A 23,406-nucleotide genomic window follows, 5' to 3' on the forward strand; every position below is an offset into this window, starting at 1 on the left:
CTGAGTCAAATGGAATTTCTATTTCTAGGTCCTTGAGGAATCGCCACACTGTCTTCCACAATGGTTGAACTAATTTACACTCCCATCAACAGCATAAAAGTGTTCCTATTTCTCCACATCCTCTCCAGCATCTGTTGTCTCCTGATTTTTTAATCATCGCCATTCTAACTGGTGTGAGATGGTATCCCAATGTGGTTTTGATTTGCACTTCTCTGATGACCAGTGATGATGAGCATTTTTTCATGTTTGTTGGCCTCCTATATGTCTTCTTTTGAAAAGTGTCTGTTCATATCTTACACACCCAATTTTGAATGGGTTTGTTTGTTTTTTTCTTGTAAATCTCCTTTAGTTCTTTGTGGATTCTGGATATTAGGCCTTTGTCAGATGGGTAGATTGCAAAAGTTTTTTCCCACTCCATTGGTTGCTGGTTCACACTAATGATTGCTTCTTTTGCTGTGCAGAAACTCTTAAGTTTAATATTTGAAGTAAATTTAACAAAAATCTCTCATAGGATTTTCATAAAGAAAATTATTCTATTTATTTATTTATTTTTATTACTTTTTGAGATGGAGTCTCACTCTGTTGCCCAGGCGGGAGTGCAGTGACATGATCTCGGCTCACTACAACCTCCACCTCCCAGGTTCAAGTGATTCTCCTGCGTCAGCCTCCTGAGTAGCTGGGATTCCAGACATTTGCCACCACACTCGGCTAATTTTTGTGGTTTTAATAGAGATAGGGTTTCTCCATGTCTGTCAGGCTGGTCTCAAACTCCTGACCTTAGGTGATACGCCCACCTCGGCCTCCCAAAGTGCTGGGATTACAGGCATGAACCACAGCAACTGGCCAGAAATGTCTACAATTTTAATGAAAGATATGAAAGATATAAAAGGTGATGAATAAATGGTAAGCTATACCATATTTGAACATGAAAATTTGCAGCATCATAAAGCTATTCAGTCTCCCAAAGTTGATCTATAAATTTAATGTAATTTCAGTCAAAATCTCAACAGGATCTCTCAGGGAACTTGACCATCTCAACCTAAAATCCTTAAAAAAGGTAGTGGACCAAGAATAGCCTTTGCAATCTTAAAGAGGAGAAGGGAAGAGTTGTCTTTCAGATATTAAGCCTATCATAAAGCTGCAGTAATTAGAAGTACTGTTATTGGCGAAAAAACGTCTAAAAAGGATGAACTATTCGTTAAAGGGTGCTGAAAGAATTTGCTAGATATGGAAAAAAATTTTAACATTACAATCAAACCTCACTCTGTACCAAAAAAGAAATAATTCTGGTTAACTAAAGACCTCACTGTGAAAAGCAAAACTTTGAAATGTTTTGATATATTAGACTGTTCTTAAAAGTGTTTTAACTTTTATATGAAGAAGACACAAAAACAAAATGACAAACCAAGCACATCATGTTTTTAAAAAAGTTTTTACCTTTGAAAATATTTATACTGAAATATTTATGAAGTTATGTAATATCTGGAACTTACTTCAAAATAACCAGGAAGCAAGGAGAGGGATTGGTGAGGTGTGGGGGTTGAGAGGAAGGCTGGGGAGTAGGCTGGGTATGAATCAAACAAGATTGGCTGTGATAATTGTTAAAGTTAAGTGATGGGTGCCGAAGGTTCATTATACAATTCCTTCTACTTTGTTGTATATTTGAAACTCCCTACTTTAAAAAGTTTTTATAAGAGACAGGAAAAAACAGATGATGCCTAAGAACAAAGTCAAGGCTGGGTGTGGTGGCTCACGCCTGTAATCCAAGCACTTTGGAGGCCAAGGCGGGTGGATCACCTGAGGTCGGGAGTTCAAGACCAGCCTGACCAACATGGTGAAACCACGTCTTAAAAAAAAAAAAAAGAAAGAAAGAACAAAGTCAAGATGCAGACTGGCAGAATATTTTTGTAACACATCTAATTAACAGAAGACTAGTAATCTCAACATATAAAGAATGCTAATAATATATCAGTAAGGAAATGACAGTCAGTCCAATAACACAATGGCCAAAAGGTTTGAATGGGCAAATTCACAGAGGGTAATCCAAATGAGTAACATATGAAATATGTTCAAAGATCAAATGTTCTTATGATCAGGGAAATATAATTCAAATAACATTTTACCAGGGCTGGGCATGGTGGCTCACGCCTCTAATCCTAGCACTTTGGGAGGCCAAGGCAGGAGTTTGAGACCAGCCTGGCCAACATGGTGCAACCCTGTCTCTACTAAAAATACAAAAATTAGCTGGGTATGGTGGTGCATACTTGTAATCCTAACTACTTGGGAGGCTGAGGCAGGAAATCGCTGGAACCCAGGAGGCAGAGGCTGCGGTGAGCTGAGATCGCACCACCGCACTCCAGCCTGGGCAACAGCGAGAGATTCCATCTCTCTCACACACTCACACAAAATATTTTACCATGAAGTATTTTACACACAACAGATTGGCAAAAATTGAAAACATATTAATATCTGATAACACTGAGTGATGGTGAAGATACAGAGCTATAAGACCTTTTAGGTGGGTAATTTGGAGAACCCATTGACTATACATAGTGATGTCAATTATGTGTCTATCCAATAACCCAGGATTCCATGTGTTCATATCCACCCTGGAGAAACTCTCCCACATGTGACTAAGTAAACCTCTACATGTGTTTATTGCAACACTGTAATTCTGAAAAAAAGTGGAAATAAAATTTACTTCCATCAATTTAGGAATGGATAAATAAATATCCAACAATAGCAATTTTTCTGTAAATTCATATATGTATGAAAATGATGCACACCAACTTTAGGATATTGTCTTTCCTTGGGAATGGAAAAGGGTAGCAGAAGAGGATGAAACTTTAGCTAAATTAGAATATTTTATTTTGTTTTGAAAGAATAAAGCCACCAAGGCCAATGTTAATTTCTATTTTTTCATGATAAAGAACATACAAGTGGCCAGGCGAGGTGACTCACGCCTGTAATCCCAGAACTTTTGGAGGTCGAGGTGGGCGGATCATGAGGTCGGGAGTTCGAGATCAGCCTGACCAACATGGTGAAACCCCGTCTCTAGTAAAAATACAAAAATTAGCCAGGCGTGAGGGAGTGCGCCTGTAATCCCAGCTACTGGGGAGGCTGAGGCAGGAGAATCACTTGAACGCTGGAAGCAGATGTTGCTGTGAGCTGAGATCACACCACTGGACTCCAGCCTGGTCAACACAGCAAGACTCCGTCTCAAAAAAACACAAAACAAAACAAAAAACATACAAGTGTTGATTATTTTTCATCTTTTCATGTTATGTAACAAAATATTTCAAAACCAACACATCTTTATTCTTTTTGATTTACACCATGCCAAATGATGAAACTTTTTGTCTTGTTTCCCACCAAAATAATTATTTTGGTATAGTACAAACAGGGCCAAAAAACACACATCAGCTAGAATACTAGAGCATTGTTTAATGTTCCTTTAAAATAATTTACTCAGACAGTAAATAAAGCTCAGGGCAATATTTTACTTTATCTTCATTGCAATAAAATGAATATATGCGTCCCCACCAATTCATATGTTGAAGTTTCAGTCCTCAACGTGATGGTATTAGGAGGTGGGGCCTTTGTGAGGCATGAAGGTGGAGCCCTCATGAGTGAGATTAGTGCCCTTATAAAAGACCCCAAAGAGTTCTCTCACCCTCTTTCTGCCACCTGTAGATGTCTTTCTAAGCACTGCTTTAACAGCATTCCACAGATATGATACTTTATTTTTATTTTCATTTATTTAGAATGTCCTTTTGATTTCTCAATTGACCCATGGGTTTTTTTTTTTTTTTTTTAAAGTATGTTGTTTAGTGTTCAAATATTTGGGAGATCTTTTGGTTATCTTTCTACTACTGGTTTCTAATTTTATTCCATTGTGGTCAGAGGACACGTGCTGTATGATTACAATCCATTTAAATTTATTGAGACTTATTTTATGACATAACATATCATCTATCTTGGTGATTCTTACACGTGCACTTGAAAATAATGTGTTGTTGGGTAGAAGGTTCTATAAATGTTAATTATGTCAAGTTGGTTGATGGCATTTAATTCTTCTATATCTTTACTGATTTTCTGTCTGCATGTTCTGTCAATTATTGAGAGAAGAGTGTTGAAATCTTGAACAATAACTATGAATTTGTCTATTTCTCCTTCAAGTTCTCTCAGGTTTTGCTTCATGTGACTTGAAGCTCTGCTGTTTGGTGCATATGCATTTAGCATTTATGACTTTTTGATGAACTGACTTCTTTATCATTGTGAAATGTCCCTCTTCATCTTTGATAACATCTTAGGGGGCTTTGTTTTCGGCACAGATCTGTTTGTGGTAAACTCTCTCAGTCTCTGTCTGAAAATATCTTTATTTAATCTTCTGGACTAAATGATGATTTAGTTGGATATTGAATTCCAATCTGATAGCTCTTGTCTCTCAGTCCTGTAAAATGTTATTTCGTTATCTTTTGGCTTCAAATGTTGCTGATGAAATATCTCTTTTTAATTTAATTCTTGTTTTTTAAAGATGTGCTATCATTTCTCTCTAATGGCTTTTAAGAGCTTCTGTTTAACTTTAGTAATAGCTGTTTCTTTGCAATGTGCCTAAGTTTGGGTTTATTTTATTTTAATTTTTTTTGAGACATAGCTCTGTTGCCCAGGCTAGAGTGCAGTGGCATGGCCTCAGCTCACTGCAGCCTCCGCCTCCCGAGTTCAAGTGATCCTCCCATCTTAGCCTCCTGAGTAGGTGGGATTACAGGTGCCCACCACCATGGCTGGCTAATTTTTGTATTTTTAGTAGAGATGGGGGGGCCTCACCATGTTGGCCAGGCTGGTCTCGAACTCCTGACCTCAAGTGATCCACCCATTTTGGCCTCCCAAAGTGCTGGGATTACAGGCATAAGCCACCACACCCGGTCTGGATTTATTTTTATTTTCCCTGCTTGGTGTGAACGTGCTTCTTAAAACTGAAATTTATGGCTTAAATCAATACAGAAAAAATTGTCAGCCATTATGTTTTAAAATATCAATTTTCCATCATCCCACTATCCCCACAATTTTTCTAGTTTCTCCTTGGGGAGTTCCTGTTAGAGATATATTTAACTATCTCATTCTATCCTGGATATATCATAACCTCTTTTCATATGCTCCATAATTCATGTATTCCATCTTTTTATCTTGTTGTGCTGCATTTTGAATAAATTCTTCAGATATGTTCTCCAGTTCAGTAATTCTCTTCAGCAATGTTAAATATGATATAAAAGTCCACTGAGTTTTAGATTTCAATATTTATATATTTCATTTCTAGCAGACCAATTTGGTTCAAAATCTGTTGGTTATTTTTAAAATAGCGACTTGTTCTTTCTTATGGATGACAGTGCTTCCATTTATGTCTTTAATCATTTTAAACAGATTCATTTTATCCTTTCCATTAGGTTGTTCTATTATTTGAGGTACTTTGGGGCTACTGATCTGCAGTTTTGCACCCACTTTTTCTGCCCGTAAAATCTTTTCCGTTTTATTATTTATTTATTTATTTATTTATTTATTTTTATTTTTTCGAGACGGAGTTTTGCTCTGTCGCCCAGGCTGGAGTGCAATGGCGCAATCTCGGCTTATTACAACCTCCGCCTCCCGGGTTCAAATGATTCTCCCGCCTCAGCCTCTTGAGTAGCTGGGATTACAGGCACCCGCCACCATGCCCAGCTAATTTTTATATTTTTAGTAGAGACACAGTTTCACCATGTCGGCCAGGTCTCGAACTCCTGACCTTGCGATCTGCCTGCCTTGGCCTCCCAAAGTGCTAGGATTACAGGTGTGAGCCACTGCGCCTGGCCCCTCTGGCCTCTTTCTCTGATGCCTGTGGTAACGTGCCAACCCAATGTCCAGATCCCTCTGTCTTTAGATCCCTCTTTGTTCCATTTACCTAGAGATTTCCATTTCTGACCTTGAAGTACTTTCTTCTGCGCACGCATATATATATATATTTTTTTCCCTAAATTTGAATCATGCTGTACATTTCGTTACTTTTCTAAAAATATTCATTATTAAAATATTTAGCATTAAGTGTAAGAAAGTCTCTGATTTCTTTATTTTTTATTTTTTGAGATGGAGTTTTGCTCTGTCGCAGTGGCACAATCTTGGCTCACTGCTGCCTCTGCCTCCCAGGTTCAAGCAGTTCTCCTACCTCAGCCTCCAGAGTAGCTGGGATTACAGGCGCAAGCTACCACCCATGGCTAATTTTTGTATTTTTAGTAGAGATGAGGTTTCACCATGTTGGCCAGGCTGGTCTCAAACTCCTGAACTCAAGTGATCCGCCCGCCTTAGTCTCCCGAAGTGCTGGGATTACAGGCATGTGCCACTGTGCCCGGCCTCTGATTTCATTTCAGAATTGTGAAAGAATATTTTTAAATCTCTGATTCAAACTGCAAATTAATGTAACTTCTCATCTGTCCAGTCTAATAAATGTCAGGGAGGAAATATCTACCTGTAGAAGGTGGAGGGTTAAGAGAATAAACAACTTAGTGAGTACTCACACGACTTGGGCAGAAATAGAAATCAGAAAAATTGCTTTTCACTAAAATCATTTAACAGTCTTGTCTTCTTCATTCTCAAGATTAGAATTCTGACATTAGAGTTCTAATATCATATATAGAGAGAGACAGAATCTCATTCAGTCCCCCAGGCTGGAGTGCAGTGGCACAATCTCAGCTCACTGCAGCCTCGACCTCCCAAATTCAAGTGATTCTCCTGCCTCAGCCTCTCGAGTAGCTGGGATTACAGGCACCCACCACCATGCCCAGCTAATTTTTGTATTTTTAGTAGGGAATGGGGTTTCACTATGTTGGCCAGTCTGGTCTCGAACTCCTGTCCTCAAGTGATCCTCCTACCTTAGCCTCCCAAAGTGCTGAGATTACAGGCATGAGCCATTGCACCCAGCCTAATGTCTTTATTATAATATGCTTTACCTTTGCATTGTTTGTCATTTTCAGGGTTGCATAATATGATTCAGTGAGTGTGGTCCTCATTTAATAACTCTGAAGCATTTTGTTGATTGGTGGATTCTTTCCATCTAGTATTGTGACTAATGGCCTATTCAGGAAAGATATTTGAAACTCCATCTGTGGACCTGAGTTGGTTGGAGGAGACTGGCAGCTTCTCTGGCTGTCTGTTCCAGAGAAGTCACTCAGGTCATCAGATGCCATGGAAAGAGTCCCAAGGTGTAAGTATTTCCACCATGAGAAGAATGGTTAATTTAAGCATAAACTTCTTTTCTAAAAATCTCAATTTCTTATAACCAGAAAGGTAGAAGCTACTCAAGTGTCCATAAATGAATGAACACACAAACAAAATGTGGGATATCCATACAATGGTGTATCATTCAGCCTTATAAAGGAAGGGGCTGGGTGTGGTGGTGCTTGCCTTTAATCCCAACACTTTGAGAGGCTGAGGTGGGAGGATCCTTTGAGTTCAGGAGTTTGAGACCACCCTGCGCAGCATAGGGAGATCCCGTCTCTATACAAAATTAAACAAAATTAGCAAGGTGTGGTGGCATACATTTTTAATCCCAGCTACTCAGGAGGCTGGGGCAGGAAGATTGCTTGAACCCAAAAATTTGAGGTTACAGTGACCTATAATTGTGCCACTGCATTCCAGCCTGGGTGAGAGCAAGACCTTCTCTCTACAAACAAAAAAAGGAAGGAAATTCTGATGTGTGCTACAATGTGGATGAACCTGACGGACATTATGTTAAGTGAAATAAGGCAGTTACAAAAAACACAAATACTAGCCAGGCGGGGTGGCTCACGCCTGTAATCCTAGCACTTTGGGAGGCTGAGGCAGGTGGATCACCTGAGGTCAGGAGTTTGCGACCAGCCCGGCCAACATGGTAAAACTCCATCTCTACAGAAAATACAAAAAATTAGCAGGTGTGGTGGCTGGTGCCTGTAAACCTAGCTATTTGGGAGGCTGAGACAGGAGAATTGCTTGAACCCAGGAGGCAGAGGTTGCCGTGAGCTGAGATTGTGCCATTGCACTCCAGCCTGGGCAACAAGAGCAAAAATCCATCCATCTCAAAAAAAGAAAAAGAAAAAATGCAAATACTGTATGATTCCACCTATATGAGATACCTAGAATAGTCACGTTTATACAGACAGAAAACCAAATGATGGCTGCTAGGGGCTGGGAGCAGTGCGGAATGGGGAGCTGTTACTTAATGGGTACAGTTTCAGTTTTGCAAAACAAAAGAGTTCTGAAGATTGGTTGCACAATGTGAATGTACTTAACACCATTGGACTGTATACTTTAAAATGATAAAGATGGCAAACTTTATGTCATATGCATTTTACCATAGTTAATGTCTTCTTTTCTTTGAGTTTTGCTCTTGTTGCCCAGGCTGGAGTGCAATGGCATGACCTTGGCTCACTGCAACCTTCACCTCCCAGGTTCAAGTGATTCTCCTGCCTCAGCCCCCTCAGTAGCTGAGATTACAGGTGCCTGACACCACGCCCAGCTAATTTTTGTATTTTTAGTAGAGACAAGGTTTCCGCATGTGGTCCAGGCTTTCTTGAACTCCTGACCTCAGGTGATCTGCCCGCCTCAGCCTCCCAAAGTGCTAGGATTACAGGCGTGAGCCACCATGCTCAGCTGGTTAATTTTTTTTCTTTTTCTTTCTTTCTTTCTTTTTTTTTTTTTTTTTTTTGAGTCTCACTCTGTCACCCAGCCTGGAGTGCAATGGCGAGATCTTGGCTTACTGTAACCTCTGCCTCCTGAGTTCAAGCGATTATCCTGCCTCAGCCTCCCAAGTAGCTGGGACTACAGGTGCCCGCCACCATGCCCAGCTAATTTTTGTATTTTTAGTAGATACGGGGTTTCACCACGTTGTCCAGGCTGGTCTCGAACTCCTGACATTGTGATCCTCCCGCCTTGGCCTCCCAAAGTGCTAGGATTAACAGACATGAGCCACTGCACCCAGCCTAAATTTTTTTTTAGGGGAAAAAATTAGCCGGGCATGATGGTGTGCATCTGTGGTTTGAGCTACTCAGGAGGCTGAGGCAGGAGGATCACTTGAGTCCAAGAGGTTGAGAATGCAGTAAGCCAGGATCGTAGCACTGCACTCCAGCCTGGGTGACAGAGCAAGACCCTGTCTCAAAAAAAAGGGTAAGGGGGAGAAAAAAATCTTGATTCCTATTTTGAATGGGCATTGCATACACATGGTATCAAAATCAGAAAATGCAAAATGGCATACAGTGTTTTCACTGTGGGTCTTCCCTGTCATCTAGTCTCACCTGTCCCACAACCACCCATCTGCTCATCTCCCCTTGGGCATAAATTGACACCACTTTTTTTTTTGAGATAGAGCCTCACTTTGTCACCCAGGCTGGAGTGCAGTGGCACGATCGCAGCTAACTGCAACCTCTGTCTCCCTGGTTCAAGTGATTCTCCTGCATCAGCCTCCTGAGTAGCTGAGACTACAGGCATCTGCCACCACCCTTGGCTAATTTTCATATTTAGTAGAGATGGGGTTTCACCATGTTGGTCAGGCTGGTCTCAAGCTCCTGACCTCAAGTGATCCACCCACCTTGGACTCCTAAAGTGCTGGGATTACAGGCGTGAACCACTGCGCCCGACTACCACTTTCTTGTGTGTCTTTTCATAGGTATTCTATGACTCATTCTTTTCAATAGCTGTATGTTATTTCATTGTGCATATGCACCATACCTTTCACCATTCCCTTGATAGTGATCATTCAGTTGTTTCTAGCTTGACATTTCTTTGAAATCTTCTCTTCTAATAAAAAAAGTACACTCCATTAGGCATCTATTTATTTCACATATTCTTTGTTTTCATTATACTTATTTTGATAGGCAATATATTCACAGGGTTCACAATTCAGGAAGCACAAGAGGGTAACATTAAAATATCCCCCTGCCACTGCTGTCTCCCAGGTCAACATAGTTCCTTCATGTATTTGCCTGTTTTTTCACAAATGCATTCCCTGCTCTTTGTCAGCTCTGCTTTCTACTGCAGGAAACTACATTTCCCAGGTTCCTTTGCCTGGTGGCTTCTGGCTAGCTTCAGGCAATGGGGGAAGGGCAGGCACTTTTACAGACTGGAGGGTGCAAGGAAGGCAGAGCTAAGGTATTTCTCTCTTTCTCTCTCTCTCTCTCTCTCTCTCTCTCCTCATGCTTTGCGTAGGGTTTCCCGCAGTTGCTGCAACTTCTTGGCTCCAGCTCCCTTCTGGGCAGCCCCCACCATGGTTCTACTATTGCTGAATTGGCCCAGCTTCTGGGATCTGGTAACACCTCCTCCCTGTGTTCCTTCAGCCCTAAGGCTGGTAGTCATTTCTTGCTATTAATAACTTCAAGGTTAATTCATAATCTTCTACTTGGTGTCTTAACTCTTTATCACCTGTGTAACCAATTTCTTCTATTAATTTTCTTCTGAATGAAATACTATGATCTGTTTCTTGTGTGTGTCTTTCCAGCATATTTTATGCATATAGAAGCAAATTGTATCTATTCTCTCCCTTCTGCTTTTTTCACAAATTATAAAATATTATATACACTAGCCAACACTTTGCTTTTTCATTTAGCAGTAATCCTGGAGTTCTATATAAGATTTTCTAAAGATTCTCTCCATTCCTTTTATTTATTTTTTATTTTTTCGATACGGAGTCTCGCTCTGTTGCCTGGCTGGAGTGCAATGGTGTGATCTCGGCTCGCTGCAACCTCCGCCTCATTTATTTTTTATTTTTTTGATACAGAGTCTCACTCTGTTGCCCAGGCTGGAGTGCAATGGCACGATCTCAGCTCACTGCAACCTCCACCTCCTGGGTTCTAGTGATTCTCCTGCCTCAGCCTCCTGAGTAGCTGGGATTACAGTCACTCACCATCATTCTTGGCTAATTTTTGTATTTTTGTAGAGACAGGGTTTCACCATGTTGGCCAGGCTGGTCTTGAACTCCTGGCCTCAGGTGATCTGCCCACTTCGGCTTTCCAAAGTGTTGGGATTACAGGCGTGAGCCATTGGGCACAGCCTATCTCCATTTTTTTTAATCCATCATGGAGATGTACTGCAATTAAATTGTGACACAATCATGCTTATTTGTTTATGTATTGTCTGTGGCTGACTACTTTCATATTGTGAGTTTTGTCCAATTCTTTGTTCAAGAAGTCAAGAACCTGGACACCTTCTACTGATAACAATACCAGTCCCTTATTGATGGGTATTAGGTTACTTATGATTTCCTGCTATTACAAACAATTCTGCCATGAATAATCTTGAATTATACCATATCATGAACTATGGAAAAATTCTAGAATTGAAATTGCTGGGTCAGTGGGTATGTGTGTTTAAAAACTTTTTATTTTCTTTTATGAGACAGGGTCTTTCTCTGTCACCCAAGCTGGAGTGCAGTGGCATTATCATAACTCACTGCAGCCTCTAATTCCTGGGCTCAAGTGATCCTCCCATCTCCACCTTCCAAGTAGCTAGGACTACAGGCATGCACCACCATGCCCAGAAAATTTTTTTATTTTTTGTAAAGACAGGGTTTAGCTGTGCTGCCCAGGCTAGTCTTGAACTCTCGGGCTCAAGCGATCCTCTCGCCCCAGACTCCCAAAGGGATTATAGGCATGAGCTTCCTCACCTGGCCTTGAAAATTTTTTTTTTTTTTTTTAAATACAGGGTCTCTCTCTATCATCCAGGCTGGAGTGCAGTGGCGTGATCATAACTCACTACAGTCTCTAAAATCTTGGCTCAAGCATTCCTCCCACCTTAGCCTCCCAAGTACCTGGGACTACAGGTCAGCACCACCATGCCCGGCTAATTTTTTGTATATTTAGTAGAGAAGGAGTTTCACCATGTTACCCAGGCTGGTCTCAAACTCCTGGGCTCAAATGATCTGCCTGCCTCAGCCTCCCAGAGTGCTGGGATTACAGGTGTAGGCCACCACACCCAGCTGAAAGCTTTTTTTTTTTTTCAAGCAGACACAGGCTTGTTTTATTTTAACAGCTTATCTATGTAATGACAAAGGCCAGTATGTATAGACAAAGGGGGAGCTTTTATTTCTTGGTCTCTTCTTCCTTGGACAAAGTCTTGATGATCTCCTCCTTCTTGGCCTGGAGGTGCTCTTTGCAGTGCTTGCATGCTTCCTTGGTTTTAGAACTGCGGGCCTCAGCCTGGTCAGCCAGGAGCGTCTTGCGGGCCTTGTCTGCCTTCAGCTTGTGGATATGTTCCATGAGCATCCGCTTGTTTTTGAACACATTCTCCTTCAACTTCAGGTACAGGCTGTGACACATGTGGCGATCAATCTTAGATTCACGGCATCTTCTGAGCGGCCTGTGCAGAATCCTCATTCTCCTCATCCATGTGACCCTCTCTGGCATTCAGGCATTGGCTGTACCCTTTCACTTACCTATGCCCATGTGCCTGCCCTTCCAGTGGGCCAAGGTGTTTTTCTGGCATGGAGTCTGGGAATGGACAGTTATGAGCTTGCGATAATCAGCCCATCTTTGATCAGTTTCCGGATCTGCTGGCTGGAGTTGGCACTGGTGATTTCGTTGGTCTCATAGGGTCCAAACAGACCTTCTTCTTGCCACAGTGGAGGACACTCTAGCGATGAGCCTCTTCTGAAGCCTGAGCATACTCATGGTTGCAGCCGCAGCAGTGAAAGGAAAGAGCTCCCTGAATGCTTTTTAAGCTTAAAATTTCAAAAATATATTCTTGATAGGCATGGGAGCAAAACTTCAAGGGCTCCAGGCAAACAGTATGCTGACTTTAATTTTGATTTGATTTTGTATATGAAAGCATGGCCAAAGTAATTTCTCATAAACAACACAATTTTACATTATTACATGTACTTTAAAAAGTAGGTATTTTGAAAGTCTTTCATGTATACAGGCAAGTGAAGGCGAAAGGGCAGGCCTCTGTAATTACCTTGAAATTTTCAAAAAGTTCAAGTACTACTGGGTTAGGAGAGTTCGAGAGCTCTGTCAGGTCATCTTGATTGTGAATTGGCAGTGATTAGCTGCCGAGGATGACCATCTTGATTGTGAATTGGCAGTGATTAGCTGCCGAGGATGACCAATTTGCCTACTGAATGATTTTAAAAAAACAATCTCTGAGCATACAACATCTACTGCAACTCTGCTCTGGGAAGAATGTGAGGTTTAAATAGATGGAGTGTGCCAGTGAAGGCTTGAAAATAGGTTCTAAAAGTGCTAAGGGTGCAAATTAGTTTGACTTTAAAAGCACCTTAACATTTTATTACTGAAAGCTTTACATTCTCTTGCCTGTTCAAGGAATTGCATGGACTAGCCCAAGAATTGCCTATTACTGCCAGTTAAAATGTGGGCCCTGGGGTCAATGTAATTTCTGGGAATAAAGTAAGTATGAGAAAGAGTACAGTTACTGACCATTATCCCTAGTGCCATTCCTGGCAAACTTATTCTGTAAAGGGGCAGACAGCACTTTATTGTGGTTGTTGCTGAAATGGAGTCTCACTGTCACCCAGGCTGGAGTGCAGTGGTGCAATCTCGGCTCACTACAACCTCCACCTCACTACAACCTCCGCCCCCCCAGGTTCAAGTGATTCTCCCGCCTCAGCCTCCCGAATAGCAGGGATTACAGCCACACACCACCATTCCTGGCTAGTTTTTGTATTTTTAGTAAAGATGAGATTTCACCTTGTTGGCCAGGCTGGTCTTGAACTCCTGACCTCAGGTGATCCACCCACCTCGGCCTCCCAAAGTACTGGAATTCCATGAGCCACCCCACCCGACCACATATTTTAGGTGTTATTGACCATGCAGTCTCTGTACTCAACTCTGCTGTTTAAGTGCTAAAGCAGCCATAAACAGTAGTTGAATGAATATGGCTGTGCTCAAGTGGCAAGATTTTGCCACAGGGTCCCAGTTTACCCACTCATTTCCTGGAGGAAACTTAGAGTCCTTGCAGTGTGTCATCACCTCAAGCAGTGGAGTACTTGGTGACCTTTGGTGCTCTGATTCTCTTTGACCTGAGCGGGGTTCTTTCCCATGGGACCACAGTGATATCTAAAATGACTTTCTGTCTAAAATGATTTTCCCTGATGACGTCCTGGATATACCATTTCCTTAGCTTACAGGTCATTTGGACGAGAGTAAGTGCATAGGAAATGTTGATATGACATCCTTCAGTAAATCTGGGGATCTATGGAGATCATGTCATTGATGACAGAGCATTAGAGGGAGAGCAAGAGCAAAAAACCAGAGCTCTCTGGTGTCATTGTGCTGGATTGTTTGTAAGGATGGCTGCTAACAGTCCTGCCCATACCCCTATGTGTCTGCTGCCCTTCCCATCAAGTAGTGAGGTCTATTTCCCTCCCCTTAAAAATGGGCTGACCTTAGGACTTGTTTTGGCCAATAGAATATGGCAGAAATAATGCCTTTGCAAAATTGTGACTGAGACAGTGAAAGAGATATAACTTAAATGACTCCATCTTGCTTCTAAGCTCCAAGCAGTCCTTGTTCATTCCTGAGGGTAGGCTGAACTAACTTTGGGAGAAACTTACTTATAGTTTATAGTTTAAAACAAAGACAATAACAGCCCTTTCCCAAAGCAGACCACCTTCTTGCCTGGGGACTAGATTGCCTTTGTAGGACTAACATTAGCCATAAGATTGGAAATTAAGGTTTAGGAGTCATGCAGCTGAGGTTACAAGATTCTGACTCTCCCTAGATTGCTCCTAAGATCAGTGCTTGAGATATTTTGCAGACTCTGCACTTGATGGGTCAGCTGGCACCACCCAGATTGATACACAGGCTCATCTGATCTTGTGGTCCCTACCAATGAACTGACTCAGCACAAGAAGACAGCTCCGACTCCCTGTGATTTCATTTCTGACCTGACCAATCAGCACTCCCAGCTCACTGGCTTCCTTCCACTCACCAAGTTGTCCTTAAAAACTCTGCTCCCCTGGCTGGGTGTGATGGCTCATGCCTGTAATCCCAGGACTTTGGGAGACCGAGGCAGGCGGATCACGAGATCAAGAGATCGAGACCATCCTGGCCAACATGGTAGAAACCCTGTCTCTACTAAAAATACAAAAATTAGCTGCGCATGGTGGTGCATACCTCTAGTCCCAGCTACTCAGGAGGCTGAGGCAGAAGAATCGCTTGAACCAGGGTGGCGGAGGTTCCAGTGAGCTGAGATCGCATGGCACTGCACTCCAGCTTGGCAACAGAGTAAGACTCAAAAAAAAAAACCACTCCCGAATGCTCAGGGAGACTGATTTGAGTAATAATAAAACTCCTGTCTCCCACACAGCCAGCTGGGTGTGAATTACTCTTTCTCTATTGTAATTCCCCTGTCTTGATAAATCAGCTCTGTCTAGGCAGTGGGCAAGGTGAACCCCTTAGGCGGTTACAGTGATGCTGTACCAATTCCAAGCCTAGACCAGAAGAAACTTGGTACCTTCAGCTGTCACCCTCTTAGAAGCTAGCTGTTACATAAAGACGCTGGGGCTAGACTTCTGAATGATGGGTGATCACATGGAGGAAGAGAGAGAGGTCAGATAGGGAAGAGCTCAGGTGTCCAGCCACCACTGCCACCCAGGCTGAGGCGCCAGGCATGACTGGGGCCATTTTGGATGTTCCAGTGTTAGCCAAGCTCCCAACTCAGTATAGCCATATGATTGACCCCGGATAACATCACATGGAGCAGAGACACGTCATCCCTGCCAATCTCTAACCAAATTGCAGAATCGTGAACAAATAAATGGCTGTTTTAAGCCACTAATTTGGGGGATGGTTTGTTATGTAACAATAGTTCCCATGACCCCATGACCCAATAGCAAGGTACCCATATTGGGGATCTTCTGGCCTGAAGCCCTCCTGACACTTGGCTTTCTGCCCTTTACAGCATCCATAATTAGCAACTCCTTAATCTGACCTCCAAGGCTCTCCTTTGTCTTGGCTTTTACTCACCTTGCCATCACCATTTCTGCCTGCTCCACTGCAGGGCGCTTTCCTTCTGAGAAGCAGTACAGCATAGATATTCGGAGCAATGACTCTGGAGACAGACTGCCTATCACTAGCTGTGTGACTTGGTCAAGTTGCTTAACCCATCTCTGCTTGCTTTCTTCATATGAAAGGTGAATGATAATAATCCCTACCTCATGTGTGGTGATGGTGAATATTAATATGCTAATATGTGTAAAGCACTTAGGATAGTTCCTGGCACTGTGCCATATACGGTTTTGGGAGCCTTTACTCAGTATATTGCCTCCTGCCAAGATGGCTTTCTCTGCTCCCCTTTCTTTCTCTCCTTCTTTCCTTCTCTCTCAGGCCACCTGGAGACCCCTCCTGTATGTGAAGCCCCCCGATGCAACAGTGTTCCTTCATCTAGGTCTTCCTTCTCTTGTTTCCTGTTTGGAATACTAATCTAACAGTTAGATTTTTAGACTCTGGGGTCTCTGGATTGTCTGGAGATCCCGTTTTGCCTCTTGAAGGCAGGGACTGTTGTCTGAGAGCGGCAGCAATTGCCTTGCTGCCCTGCAGTGCATGCAGATTTTCTTGAAATAAACTGGCTGGGCTCAGTGGCTCATGCCACTGTAATCCTAGCACTTCAGGAGGCCGAGGTGGGTGGATCATGAGGTCAGGAGTTCAAGACCAGCCTGGCCAACATGCCAAAACCCCGTCTCTACTAAAAAGATAAAAATTAACTGGGCGTGGTGGCTGTGCCTGTAATCCCAGCTACTCAGGAGGCTGAGGCAGGAGAATCATTTGAACCTGGGAAGTGGAGGTTGCAGTGAGCTGAGATCACACCATTGCACTCCAGCCTGGGCAACATGACAAGACTCTGCCTCCAAAAATTAAATAAATAAACAAATAAATGAATAAACTGAGTGAAAGATTGATGTGGGCTGAAACCAATGCCAATGTTCTTTGGGGTAAGTGGGACTTGGGTTGACCTTGGAGGCCTAGACCACTTGACAAAGTGTGGGGGCGAGGAGGAAGCGTTGTCCCTTCTTATGCTGTATGTGATATAGACCTCATGCATGTGAGCTGCCTGTGCCCAATTCTTTGTGCCGTCACTTCTTAGCTTGATAACGTTTTGCAAGTATTGACTTTACGTCTTCAGTCTCCTTATCTGCAAAATGGGAGGAGATTTACTAATAATGCTCCCACCATGAAATTGTAGGATTTAAGGATTTAATGGCTTGTATTTATTTTTTTTGAGAGGGAGTCTCGATGTCGCCCAGCCTGGAGTGCAATGGTGCAATCTCAGCTCACTGCAATCTCCACCTTCAGGGTTCAAGCGGTTCTCCCGCCTCAGCCTCCTGAGTAGCTGGGACTACAGGTGCCTGACACCACGTCTGGCTAATTTTTATATTTGTAGTATACCACGTTGGCCAGGCTGGTCTTGAACTCCTGACCTCAAGTGATCCACCTGCCTCAGCCTCCCAGAGTGCTGGGATTACAGTCATGAGCCACCACACCCGGCCCTAATGACTTATATTTCTAAGAAACTTGGGACAATGACTGCCACAAGAAAATACCTCATAAATGTGAAACATGTTTTGTCACCATTAAGCTCCTCAATTTCCACAAGCTGTGTCAGCTTGATTGCCTGATGAGTGGGCCACTAAAGACCATGTGTCTGCACTTGTCTGCCACCCAGATTGTCCCGCCCAGGTACAGCTGTACCTGAGCTTGTGTGTGAGCAGCTCAGCTTAGGAAGGACTGTCCTGTGGATATCCTATCTGGCCATTCCTTACAGCGCTCTGTTAGCCCAGGACTAGGGGAGACTATTAGAAAGATTTATACCCAAACTGCATTGTTTTACCCTTTTGTAGAGTTGCTTTCATTGGACTGTGCTTTAGCATCATACCTTTGGTGTACACTGCAGGACGTTATAAAGAATAGCCTCATAAACCATTGACTTCCCTATAAAGACGCCACTGAAGAGATTAATTTCATTTCAGTATCCTCTGGGTAGGGAGAACTTTCACGTTTCATTACAAAGAATAATTGTACTTTCCTTGTAGTTTTTTACTGTATGAATGTGCAAAATACGTGATGGATCAGGTGTCACTCTCTGCATTTACCTGCCAAATTTGTGACCTTCCAGCAGGGGACTAGATTCTTACAGGGTATTTTGGAAGGTTCTAACCTAACTCTTTGCTTCGTCTATTTTTTTCTACCCTCATTCTCCCTTTTGCCTTATCATCTTGCTTAATTTTTAGACATTGTCATCCAACTCCAATTCTTTCGTTGGACTGAAGCAAGGTAAAAATAAAAAAAATTTAAAAAGTGCTACTTAGGATAATTCTAAATCAATACCTTTTTAAAATATGTGGAAAATATAAATATGCATTCTGCAATTTTAGAAATCATGTAACTTATCTGTGAGTTTCTTCTTGGCCTTGAGTTGTTGAACAGTTGTTGAACAAAATTAAAAAGATTTGAGCAAGAAATTGAAAGAAGATACCCACTGGTTCTTGTTTTCAGGCTCAAAAGACATTCTGTCATGAAATCCATTATAACCACCACTGCCACCACTGCCACTGAGCACCTGCTGTGTGTGTGTAAGGAATTCTAGCCAGTGCAATATATTCAACAAATAAGATATATGCTAGACACTAAGGTACTGAGGATACAGTAGAATAAAGTCAGACAAGATCTCTCCTTTATTTCTTTTTTTAAATTTAATTTTAATTTTTATATTTTTTTTTTACCAAGAGAAAGCACGAATGCAGTCCCCCACTGCCACAAATTATGCAGTCGAGTTTCCCACATTTGGAGAAATCACAGGGGTCAGCACATCCGGAGTGCAATGGATAAGCCTTGCCCTGGGAAAACCACCTTTGTGATCATGGTATTTCCCCTGCCAGGTTCTTTCTTTCTTTTTTGAGACAGAGTGTTGCTCTTGTTGCCCAGGCTGGAGTGCAATGGCATGATCTCGGCCCACCGCAACCTCCACCTCCCAGGTTCAAGTGATTCTCCTGCCTCAGCCTCCTCCTGAGTAGCTGGGATTACAGGCATCTGCCACTGCACCCAGCTAATTTTATATTTTTAGTAGAGATAGAGCTTCTCCATGTTGGTCAGGTTGGTTTTGAACTCCCAACCTCAGGTGATCCGCCCGCCTCAGCCTCCCAAAGTGCTGGGATTACAGGTGTGAGCCACCACGCCCGGCAAGATCTCTGCTTTTGCAGTGCTTTAGTGAATTGTCTTTCATAACGAATTTCTAACTGCCTGCCTTTGAGCAAGTCCTCTTTTGTACTAGGAGATCTAGAGAGCCTGATAATGATGGTGAAGATGACAATGTCAGCTTGCATTTATTGAGCACATACTACATCCCAGGCATTGTTCTAAGTGCTTTGCATGTATTAACTTACTGAACCTTTAGACAATCCCATGAGGTATGTGCTAATGTTAACTACTCTTTATAGATTAGGAAGCGGAGGCATGGAAGGGTCACATCAGGGTTTCTCAACCTATTGGCACTATTGACATTTTGGACCCTACAATTCTTTGTAGTGGGGGACTGCCCTGTGCATTTGAATAATGTTTAGCAGCATCTCTGTTGTCTACCCATGACTAGGTGCCATAACAACATCCCTCCACCCCAGATGTGACAATAAAAATGTCTGCAGATGTTGCCAAATGTTCCCTGCGGGGCAAAACTACCCCCAGGTTGAGAATCACTGGGTTAGATGATTTGCCCAAATTACACAAGTAGTGTGCGTCAGAGCTGAGATTCAACCCAGGCATTCTGGCTCCAGAATGTGAAATATTAACAACACCAAACACTAGGTGTAATCATCTCACTCATAATTAGAATTTTCAGAAGTAGAAATGTGAGAACCTTTGTGAAAAGATGTTTAAAATACATTAAAAAAAGGAACGTGAGAATCTAACTTTCTGAAAATGGTGGACATAGCATTTTGAGATTTGACAATTACCAGTATTTTAATGATTCTGTGTGTATCAGTCAGGAGCCAAGCAAGAAACAGAAGGCATTCTCTAATTAACATAATTTGAGAAAGGTTTAATAAACTGACTGCTTACAAAGGTGTGGGGCAAGAAGTAGGGAGGCCACAGGGGAGAGTGTAGTCCCCTGAGTCTTTTAACAGTGGAGAACCTTTACCATGTATATTGACAATGGGATGAGAAAGAGAGAGAGTTGGAGAGAGAGCGAGAGACGCCTTAAGAACACCATCTGGGTGGGTGTGGTGGCTCACGCCTGTAATCCTAGCACTCCTTGAGGCCAAGACGGGGGGATCACCTGAGGTTAAGAGTTCGAGACCAGCCTTACCAACATGGTGAAACTCTGTCTCTACTAAAAATACAAAAATTAGCTGGGCGTGGTGGTGCATGCCTGTAATACCAGCTACTCAGGAGGCTGAGGCAGGAGAATGGCTTGAATCCGGGAGGCGGAGGTTTCAGTGAGCCAAGATCACACCACTGCACTCTAGCCTGGGCGACAGAGCAAGACCCCGTCTCCAAAAACAAACAAACAAACAAACAAATAACACTGTCTTCTGTTGCCCAAGGTGACCTTGAAAGAAGAATGCCAGCAAGATGAATACTATAACTTGACTCTCCTTCCTCCCTCTGGGACTGCTCATTGGCTAAACCCCACAGGAAACCAGAGAACAGTGATTCCCACTAATTGCGTGCCATTCAAGTCAGCCACCTGGATAGAGAGCAGGCAGAGAAGGGTGGAAAGAGATATCTGCCACACTGCAATAATCCTTCTCATGGGATTTCATTTGTATCTATTGGCTTTGAGATTTTAATTGTTATTTCATAAACTTTACAACTTTGTAATTTTCTTGATGAGAAGTCAATTTCATGTAACGCCTTTACCTTGATGTTCTATGACCTCCAATTTGCATAGTTGGTGAACCAGCTTGTGTAGAATTTGAGGGAAGAAAAGAAAATTATTGTAATATCTGCTTTGGAAAGATGCTATCAGGATGCATCTGCTACAGAAACATTGGAGTAGTCACTGCCTTTTTCTTTTAATTTTTTAAACTGTAACCAAGACATAAGGTTCACTATTATGTGTTTATGCTGGTAGAGATTCAAATGTGAAAATTCTTTTCTAAGCCATTCTTTGAAAGATTTGGAAATTTGCTTCAAACTTTTTGTCATGCCTTCGATTGATTAAATTTTCATTTTAAAGAGTCGATGGATAGCATGTCTTAATTTGCAGTCTTTCCACAGGTCTTTTTTAAAAAAATTTATTTTTTTATATAAAAACAGGGTTTCACCATGTTGGTCAGGCTGGTCTTGAACTCCCGACCTCAGGTGATCCGCCTGCCTTGGCCTCCAAAGTGCTTGGATTACAGGCGTGAGCCACCACAGCCAACCTTTCCACAGGTCTTTTAAAGATCATACCTACACAACAACAAAAATGGCCTGTCAATTCAGTGAGATCGAATCAATTAATGGAATTTTTTAAAAAATCACCACTAAAGAGGTTTTTTTTTTTTTTATGTGGCACCCTGTGTGTGAAAAACAATTCTTTCTTGGGTTAACCATAATTTTTATTTTTCTCACAGTGGATTTTGGCACCGTTTGGCACAGCTTGGCTGAGTCTCCTTCTAGCCCACCCTTGAGTGTTTCTGTCGTCTTCTCCGTCCCTTCTGTTATGTTCCTTGTACGCTGTGAGTTCCAGCCCTTGCCTTGAACTGTATGTTCTAGAAACATCGAATCTTGGAGTTGAAAGTGCTGTGAGTAGCCACATAGTTCATTCCGCCTCCCAGTGGGTTCCCTCTTGTGTAATATCTCTGACAGATGGCCACCCAGCCTGTGTTTGAGCATCATCTAGGACAGGGAACCCTCTGCTTGGCAAGGCAGCTTGTTTCACTGTGGGCGAGCTCATACTGCTAAGCTGGTCATATTGCCATTGAGCTGAAACTTGCTTTCTTCTAATTTTTTTTGTTGTTGTTGAGACAGAGTCTTGCTCTGTCACCCAAGCTAGAGTGCAGGGGCATGATCTCAGCTTATTGCAACCTTTGCCTCCTGAGTTCAAGCGATTCTCCAGCCTCAGCCTCCCGAGTAGCTGGGATTACAGGCACATGCCACTATGCCCAGCTAATTTTTTTGTATTTTTAGTAGAGATGGGGCTTTGCCACGTTGACCAGGCTGGTCTGGAACTCCTGACCTCAAGTGATCCACCTGCCTCGGCCTCCCAAAGTGCTGGGATTACAGGTGTGAGTCACGAAGCCCGGCTGCTTTCTTCTAATTTTCATACATTAGGGAGAGGCAGTAGAGGGCAGTGATCAGCATCCTTGTCCTGAGCCGGACTGCCTTTGTTCATGTTGCTGTTCTCCCACTTACCATCTGTGTGCTCTTGTGCAAGTTATTTAACCTTCTAAGCCAGTTTGTTCCTCTGTAAAATGGGGATAACGGTAGCTTTGCATTATGTCAACTTAGCTAAATTGGAGCAAAGACTCCCAGAATTCCCTTCCTTGTTTGGTCTGGGTTAGAGTTGACCACAGGGGAAACTGGAGGGCAAAAGTAAGGCAGGAAGTAGGGTACAGGGCCGCTGCTGCTGTAGTTTCCCTGCATCAGCACAGACCTGGTTCGCATTATTCATGTAGGGCACCAACTTGGCCTCCATCTCTTCCAGCCCCAGACGGGTCTTCTTCAGCATCTCTGGATCCTGGACCAACTCTGTGTGAAGTTCTGTGAAGTGTGCCAGCTCTTCTACAGGTCACTGGCATCTTTAAAGTCAGAGGCTTAGAGATAGTGAGAGATTGACAAAGATTCCAATGTGATACCAATGTGACCAATGTAAGTTCTGATGAGAGACAGATGAGAGTTTCAGCTCTTTCTTGCTCTCTTCCACTTTAAATCCATTTTCCCTTCTCAACTCCTGGAGATGCTGACTTCAGGTCCAAAACCAGATGCAGAAGAAAGAACTGCCAGGCGCGGTGGCTCACACCTGTAATCCCAGAACTTTGGGAGGCCAAGGTGGGTGGATCACGAGGTCAGGAATTCGAGACCAGCCTGACAAACATGGTGAAACCCCATCTCTACTAAAAATACAAAAACTAGCCAGGTGTGGTGGTGCGCATCTGTAATTCCAGCTACTCAAGAGGCTGAGGCAGGAGAATCTCTTGAACTCGGGAGGCGGAGGTTGCAGTGAGCCAAGATCATGCCACTGCCCTCCAGCCTGGGTGACAGAGCAAGACTCCGTCTCAAGGAAAAAAAAAAAAAAAAAAAAAAGAAGCAAGAGCTCTACATAAACTGTACAGCTCTCAATATTCGTAAGGTCTGATCCTTAAGCTAATTTTTTTTTTTTGAAATGGAGTTTTGCTCTTGTTGTCCAAGCTGAAGTACAATCGCGTGACCCCGGCTCACTGCAACCTCTGCCTCCAAGTTCAAGCAATTCTCCTGC

At 42.7% G+C, this 23,406-nt stretch overlaps 1 non-coding gene and 1 pseudogene across 1 annotated transcript; both read right to left on the minus strand.

Annotated features, from left to right (window-relative positions):
* Positions 1-12,074: 12,074 nt before the first annotated feature.
* LOC105714278 (large ribosomal subunit protein eL19-like) lies at positions 12,075-12,662 on the minus strand (annotated as a pseudogene).
* Positions 12,663-18,730: 6,068 nt separating this feature from the next.
* Positions 18,731-18,894, minus strand: LOC135270018 (U1 spliceosomal RNA). The gene has a single exon (XR_010338245.1). It is a non-coding gene; the product is annotated as a U1 spliceosomal RNA (small nuclear RNA).
* Between the last annotated feature and the right edge of the window lie 4,512 nt (positions 18,895-23,406).

This window comes from Aotus nancymaae, unplaced genomic scaffold (assembly GCF_030222135.1).
Source record: "Aotus nancymaae isolate 86718 unplaced genomic scaffold, 86718_ANA_hifiasm-v0.15.2.pri h1tg000058l, whole genome shotgun sequence".
In the NCBI taxonomy this organism is placed as follows: Eukaryota; Metazoa; Chordata; class Mammalia; order Primates; family Aotidae; genus Aotus; species Aotus nancymaae.